The 7420-nt window shown below is 40.6% G+C and overlaps 1 pseudogene; it reads right to left on the bottom strand.

The window, feature by feature from the left end:
* Positions 1-413: 413 nt before the first annotated feature.
* LOC133048229 (bifunctional 3'-phosphoadenosine 5'-phosphosulfate synthase 1-like) lies at positions 414-3384 on the bottom strand (annotated as a pseudogene).
* Positions 3385-7420: the final 4036 nt, after the last annotated feature.

Consider the following 7420-nt stretch of genomic DNA (forward strand, 5'->3'; position numbering starts at 1 on the left):
CAAGGTCTTGTCAAGTTTATTGTTTAGTGGACTTTTTCTTTTTTCAAGAGAAGAGATTCAAAGTGTATACTACTGGTTACAACTGATATAATAGCTTGAAAAAAATGTTAATACCGAGGTATGAGTATAATACAAAAAGACAAGATTTTAAAACTGTACTGTAGTAATATAACTATAATAAAGATACATTAAAGATACATTAAAAGATACATTAAAGCCAGGAGTGTGTTACACTAGTTCAGAACAGAACTCATAAGGCAGTCCAGACTGATGCTATTAATAGTTAAGCAAAAGGGTCTGTTTTTAGGAAGCATGTCCAGATAGACACCAGCACAAAGAGATGCCAATGTTAAGTACCTGTCCCCTCTTGTTGCTCAGTGAGGTGTCAAAGGTGAAATGACTAGGTTAACAACTTAAGCTTTCTCCAAGGATTTGTGGTACTGCATCAGCACAGTCCAGGCTTTAGGAGCCATGAAACCTTCAAGAGATTTCTGGCCTTCTTGGGTAAAGTTCTTGCATTTGTGTTTTGAAGACTAAATTCAAAGTCTTCATGATGCTCAGTGTCACAGTAGTCCATCTGCCTCTTTTTCTTGTTATAAGCTGCATCTTGAAAAAGAACTATTTCCAAGGTGATCAGACCAGGGGCCATAGTCAGTGTTTGGGTGCCATGAGTCTGCTCATAAACATCCTCCCCTGTTTCTGGATGGGGCATGCCAGCAGAGTCTTGTCCAACAATGTAGAAGTTGGCTCCCACAACCATCCGTGCTCTACAATGCTGCTGGACCTCAGTTGGTTCAGCATAAATCATGGGAGACGGGAAGATGACCACCACTGTGGTCTCAAGATTCAGGACTCCTTCCTCCAGCACTGCAGCATGCTTCTTCATCCACCACATCAGAGGGACATCATCATCCCTTGTCCAGCCACCAAGAGGGTGAAGGAGAAGGACAGGACACCAGTAGCCCCTCTCTAGAAGTTGCTTATGGGTATCTTGCATTAATAGAGCATGGCCATTGTGCACCAGGTTGTGTAATTGAAATGCAAAGATAGCATCTTCATTCATATCTTTAAACTTATGCTATAGCTCAGTAGGAATAAAATCATACTGATCAAGACTATCATTCCAATAAATTCTGTCCAAGACTTGAGGATCTCCTTCAATCAGCCAAGCTCCTTGTTCCATAACCATCTTGATGTAAGGGTGGTTCTTGCATGTTTTTCCCTGTTTCCTGGCACAGCGCTTCTCCTTCCTGTGCTCAAAAAACTCTGGATTTCTGGATTTCAAAGAATAGCCACACAGAGTCCCTTATGTATCAGAGCAAATGCCGTGCAGCCGTCCAGTCCCTCTTTATTTTCCTGAGTAGCCGTCAGGACTCTAGGTACTGACAAGTTAATTACAGCCTCATCTAGAAGCTAATCAAAATGAAGGTACTGCAAGTACTCCTTTTCTCTCATAAAGCCATTCAGTGGGGTTGCCCAGGCTTCTGCCAACACCTGCACCCTCTACATATCCACTATTAATTTTCAGTGCCAGAAAGCTTTCTGTATCTGTTTTTGTCAAATGAAGTTTATTTTCTGGCACATACAGTTCTTTCACTTCATAAGAGGCATCCACAACATCCCATTTCTGTAGAAGCTCCACAACCTGCTAAACATAGTCATTTACATCACAGAAATCTGTTTTCAGCATCAGTTCAGGGGCCTCTGGTTTTTCATATCAGAAAATATCAGAATCAATCCCAATGAAACCTTTAATTTCTCCAGCCTGTGCTTTTTTGTAGAGTCCCTTGACATCCCTCTATTCACAAACATATGGGGGAGCATCAACAAACACTTCAAAGAAAAATAAACTTGCATCCTTGTGAATGTGCCTTACATTGTTGCATTTCTCAGTATTGATGTTCAGTTGCTCAGTCATGTCTGACTCTTTGCGACCCCACAGACTGCAGCATGCTGGGCTTCCCTGTCCTTTACCATCTTCCAGCCTGCTCAAACTCATGTCCATTGAGTCAGTGATGCCATCCAACCATCTTATCCTCTGTTTTCTCCTTCTCCTCCTGCCTTCAATTTTTCCCAGCATTGGGGTCTTTTCCAGTAAGTCACTTCTTCAAGTCAGGTGGCCAAAGTATTGGAACTTCAGCCTCAGCATCAGTCCTTCCAATGAATATTCAGGATTGATTTCCTTTAGGATTGACTGGTTTGATCTCCTTGCCGTCCAAGGGACTCTCAAGAGTCTTCTCCAACACCACAGTTCAAAAGCATCAGTTCTTTGGTGCTCAGCTTTCTTTATGGTCCACCTCTCACATCCATACACTACTGGAAAAACCACAGCTTTGACTATATGGACCTTTGTCAGCAAAGTGATGTCTCTGCTTTTTAATACACTGTCTAAATTTCATAGCTTTTCTTCCAAGGAGCAAGTGTCTTTTAATTTCATGGCTGCAGTCACCATCTGCTGTAATTTTGGAGACCAAGAAAATAAAGTCTGTCACTGTTTCCATTGTTTCCCCATCTATTTGCCATGAAGTGATGGGACCAGAGGGCATGATCTTAGTTTTTTGAATGTTGAGTTTTAAGCCAGCTTTTTCACTCTCCTCTTTGACCTTCATTAAGAGGCTCTTTAGTTTCTCTTCACTTTAACCATAAGGATGGTGTCAGCTGCGTATCTGAGGTTATTGATATTTCTCCTGACAATCTTGATTCCAGCATGTGCTTCATCCACCCTGGTATTTTGCATGATATACTCTGCATATAAGTTAAATAAGCAGGGTGACAGCATACAGCCTTTATGTACTCCTTTCCCAATTTGGAACCAGTCCATTGTTCCATGTCCAGGTCTAACTGTTGCTTCTTGACCTGCATACACGTTTCTCAGGAGGCAGGTAAGATGATCTGGTATTCCCATCTCTTTAAGAATTTTCCGCAGTTTGTTGTGATCCACACAGTCAAAAGCTTTAGCACAGTCAATAAAACAAAAGTATAAGGTGATATAAAACTTGTGATATACACTAAGCCAGCATCTGCAAACAGTTTAGCTATTTCCGCCATACATCGAACATTCTCTTCTCTGTCTTCAGGACTAAAGCCAAGGTTTTTATTGAAACCTTGATGAATGCTGTCACCTTCCAAAGTGTAGCATGAAATAATGTGGCAAACCAAGTATTCCTCTAAAGCCATGCTTACTGTGGTCTTTCCTGCTCCAGAGCAGCCTGTTAACCATACTATGCAACCACAAAAGCCACCCGTGGTCCCCACCACTTGATCTCCCTTGTTCCTGGTGACATGGTGAGCTTGATAGGTGATATTAGTTGCTCTCTGCATCCCCCAGTTCTGTGCGTTATTGCTCAGTTTAACTTTCTCGCACAGGCTACTGAGGACCTTCATGGCCACACAGTGTGCATGTGGGTGCGGGGTTCTTGTATTTTTTTCCTTTTTTTTTTGGCTGCAACAGATCTTAGTTTTGGCGCGCGGGCTTCTCTCTAGTTGTGGCTTTTGGACTTAGTTGCCCCACAGCATGTGGGATCTTAGTTCCCCAACTAAGGCTCAAACCCACATCCCGTGCATTGCAAAGTAGATTTTAACCACTGAACCACCAGGGAAGTCCCTTCAATACCATTCTCTGGACCACAGTTGGGATTTCTGGTATAGATTGATTTATGGCAAGTAAATGAAATTTTTTGAGTACTTACTAAGTATAAGCCACTATGGTAATCACCCTAAGATATGAAAATCCACAGGAAAGTAAATCTGTTGTATACTTCTGTTGTGACTCATTTCCTTGAAGTTCTGCAGTCTTAATATTTTCCTTTGTTATAAGGATGTTGAAGTCAATAGGAATAAGACAATGTCAATAGTAAGCAAGGAAGCAAAGTGACCCAAACCTATGAAACAATGAAGAGAAACAGTCTCAGCCCCCAGTATATACTTAAATACCAAGGATGATTATTTTTGCCTGGGAAATCCCATGGACAGTGGAGTCTGGCGGGCTGTGGTCCATAAGGTCACAAAAGAGCTGGACACAATTTAGCGACTAAACAACAAAGACTACCAAGGATTATATTGGGGTAAATGGTAGTTTTTAAAAAATGTGCTTCTTATTTGTTCTCTACTGTATCCTGAAAGAGAAACCAAAAATTATAGTTTACTAGTAAAATGAAAAGGGAAAGTTCTTTGGCCAGAAGTTTTCTCAGTTCTTTGAACCGTATGGTTTGGAAGCTTCTGAAGGGCAGCCTTTCATACTCTAAATCTATACTTTGTTCTAATCTTCCATGAACACGCACCTTGCTACCATTCATTTTCTTCTGTCGCATAATTTCAGGATCCATATTTGGGTGGATATTGGGTAGGTAACTACGAACTCTTCTGTTATTGTTTGAATGACCAGGAAGTCATTAAAGTGTTGCACTCAATATGCCAGCAAATATGGAAAACTTAGTAGTGGCCACAGGACTGAAAAATGTCAGTTTTTATTCCAATCCCAAAGAAAGGCAATTGCCAAAGAACGTTCAAACTACCGCACAACTTCACTCATCTCACATGCTACTAAAAGAAAGAAAAAGTGAAGTCGCTCAGTTGTGTCCGACTCTTTGCGACCCCATGGACTGTAGCCTACCAGGTTCCTCTGTCCATGGGATTTTCCAGGCAAGAATACTGGAGTGTGTTGCCATTTCCTTCTCTAGGAGATCTTCCCAACCCAGGGACTGAACCCGGGTCTCCTGCATTGTAGGCAGATGCTTTACCATCTGAGCCACCAGGGAAGCTCAGTAATGCTCAAAATTCTCCAAGCAAGGCTTCAATAGTACATGAACCAAAAACTTCCAGATGTTCATGCTGGATTTAGAAAAGGCAGAGGAATCAGAGATGAAATTGCCAACATCTGTTGGATCATCAAAAAAGAGAATTCCAGAAAAATATCTATTTCTGCTTCATTGACTACACTAAAGCCTTTGACTGTGTGGATCACAACAAACTATGGAAAATTCTTCAAGAGATGGGAATACCAGATCATCTTACCTGGCTCCTGAGAAATCTGTATGCAGGTTCAAGAAGCAACAGTTAGAACTGAACATAGAACAATGGACTAGTTCCAAATTGGGAAAGGAATACATCAAAGCTGTATATTGCTTATTTAACTTACATGCAGAGTCAGTCATGCGAAATGCTGGGCTGGATGAAGCACAAGCTGGAATCAAGACTGCTGAGAGAAATATTAATAACCTCAGATGTGCAGATGGCAGAAGCCATAAGACCACCCTTGTGGCAGAAAGCAGAGAGAAACTAAAGAGCCTCTTGATGAAGGCAAAAGAGGAGAGTGAAAAAGCTGGCTTAAAACTCAACATTAAAAAAACTAAGATCATGGCATCTGATTTCATCACTTCATGGCAAATAGATGGGGAAACAATGGAAACAGTGACAGACTTTATTTTCTTGGTCTCCAAAATCACTGCAGATGGTGACTGCAGCGATGAAATTAAAAGACGCTTGCTCGTTGGGAAAAAAGCTATGACCAACTTAGAATATTAAGAAGCAAAGACATTACTTTACCGACAAAGGTCTGTATAGTCAAAGCTATGGTTTTTCCCGTAGTCATGTATGAATGTGAGAGTTGGACCATAAAGAAAGCTGAGCGCCGAAGAATTGATGCTTTTGAACTGTTGTATTGGAGAAGACTCTTGAGAGTCTCTTGGACAGCGTGGAGATCAAACCAGTCAATCCTAAAGGAAATCAATCCTGAATATTCTTTGAAAGGACTGATGCTGAAGCTGAAACTCCAATACTTTGGCCACCTGACTTGAAGAACTGACTCATTGGAAAAAACCCTGATGCTGGGAAAGATTGAAGGCAGGAGGAGAAGGGATGACAGAGAATAAGATGGTTGGATGGCATCACCAACTCGATGGATGAGAGTTTGAGAAGGCTCCAGGAGATGGTGATGGACAGGGAAACCTGGTGTCCTACAGTCCATGGGGTTGCAAAGAGTTGAATGACTGAGTGACTGAACTGACTAGGAAGAATGAAGGAGAATTGCATTTATTTATATATCATGCATGTTTTAAATTTTTTATTTTTTAATAAAAATTTTATGTATTTAAAGTATGCAACATGATTTGATATATGTATACATAATGAAATGATTACTATAGTTGACCTAATTAGCATATTACCTCGTTACATAATTATTTTGTGTGTGTGTGTGGTGAGAGCACCTGGGATCTATTCTCTCAGTAAATTTCTGTATTCAATACTGTATTTTTAACTACAGTTATCATATGGTATGTTACATCCTCTTAGTTATCTTACATATCTGCAACTTTGTAACTTTTGACCAAACTCTTCATTTCCCCCACCTGACACTGTCTACTCTCTGCTTTTATGTATCTGACATTTTTAGATTTCACTTATCATTGAGATCATGCAGATTTTTTTCTTATGTGTCTGGCTTATTTTGCTTAGTATAATATCCTCCGGGTTCATTCATATCATTGCAAATGGCAGGTGTGTTGGGTATATTTACATTAGGTCGAACTGCATGAGATGTTTAACCATTTTTAACCTACAAAGATTCCAATTTCATATGGTTCAATTGTGAATATTTAGAGCTTGAGTGGAAGCAAATCTATGGCATTGTCAGGGAAATTCTCTTTTCTGCTAAGAGAAAAAAATGGGGAAAAGTTAAAGAACCACCATAAGTAATTGTGTCACAGTTGGTAAACCTTAAAATTCAAGGCTACTAATGAATGTTGAACTTTTGATAAACCATTAGGATCTGATCAGGAAATAAGCCTTTTTTTTTTTTGTACTTTGAGTCTAAAGCGGGGGACTGGTGGTATTTCAGTTACTCAGCACACTGTTAATGGGCTTTGTTTTCTTTTAAACAACTTGGGGGGAAAATGACTGATATGGGGAGTTGGGAGGGAGAGCAGAAAGAGTCAATATCACAAAGAACTAAGTACAGTTCACTCATTCACTGTCAGGCAGTTTTAACTGTCAAATGAAGGACATTTGAATAACTTTAAATCCTGATGTTCCAGAGTGCACTCTTATAATGTCACTGCCATCTGTCCCCTGGAATAGTTTAGTTGTTGAATTGCAGTCGTCTCGTCTTCAGGTGCCATGGGGTTCCAGTATCTGATGTTTCTTTGCACTCCCCTTGTGCGTGTACTGTGCTGACTCACATTCTTGGAAATTACAAATCAGAGATTTGCTATAATGAGTAAATTATATCCCTGTCCTCCTATTGCACTTCCCAGGTGGTGCTACTGGTAAAGAACCTGCCTTCCAATGCAGGAGACAGTAAGAGACATGGGTTTGATCCCTGGATTGGAAAGATCCCCTGGAGTAGGAAATAGTAACCCACTCGTAGTCTTGCCTGAAGAATCCCCATGGACAGAGGAGCCTGGCGAGATATAGTCCATAGGGT

Source organism: Dama dama, chromosome 28 (assembly GCF_033118175.1).
Source record: "Dama dama isolate Ldn47 chromosome 28, ASM3311817v1, whole genome shotgun sequence".
Lineage (NCBI taxonomy): Eukaryota > Metazoa > Chordata > Mammalia > Artiodactyla > Cervidae > Dama > Dama dama.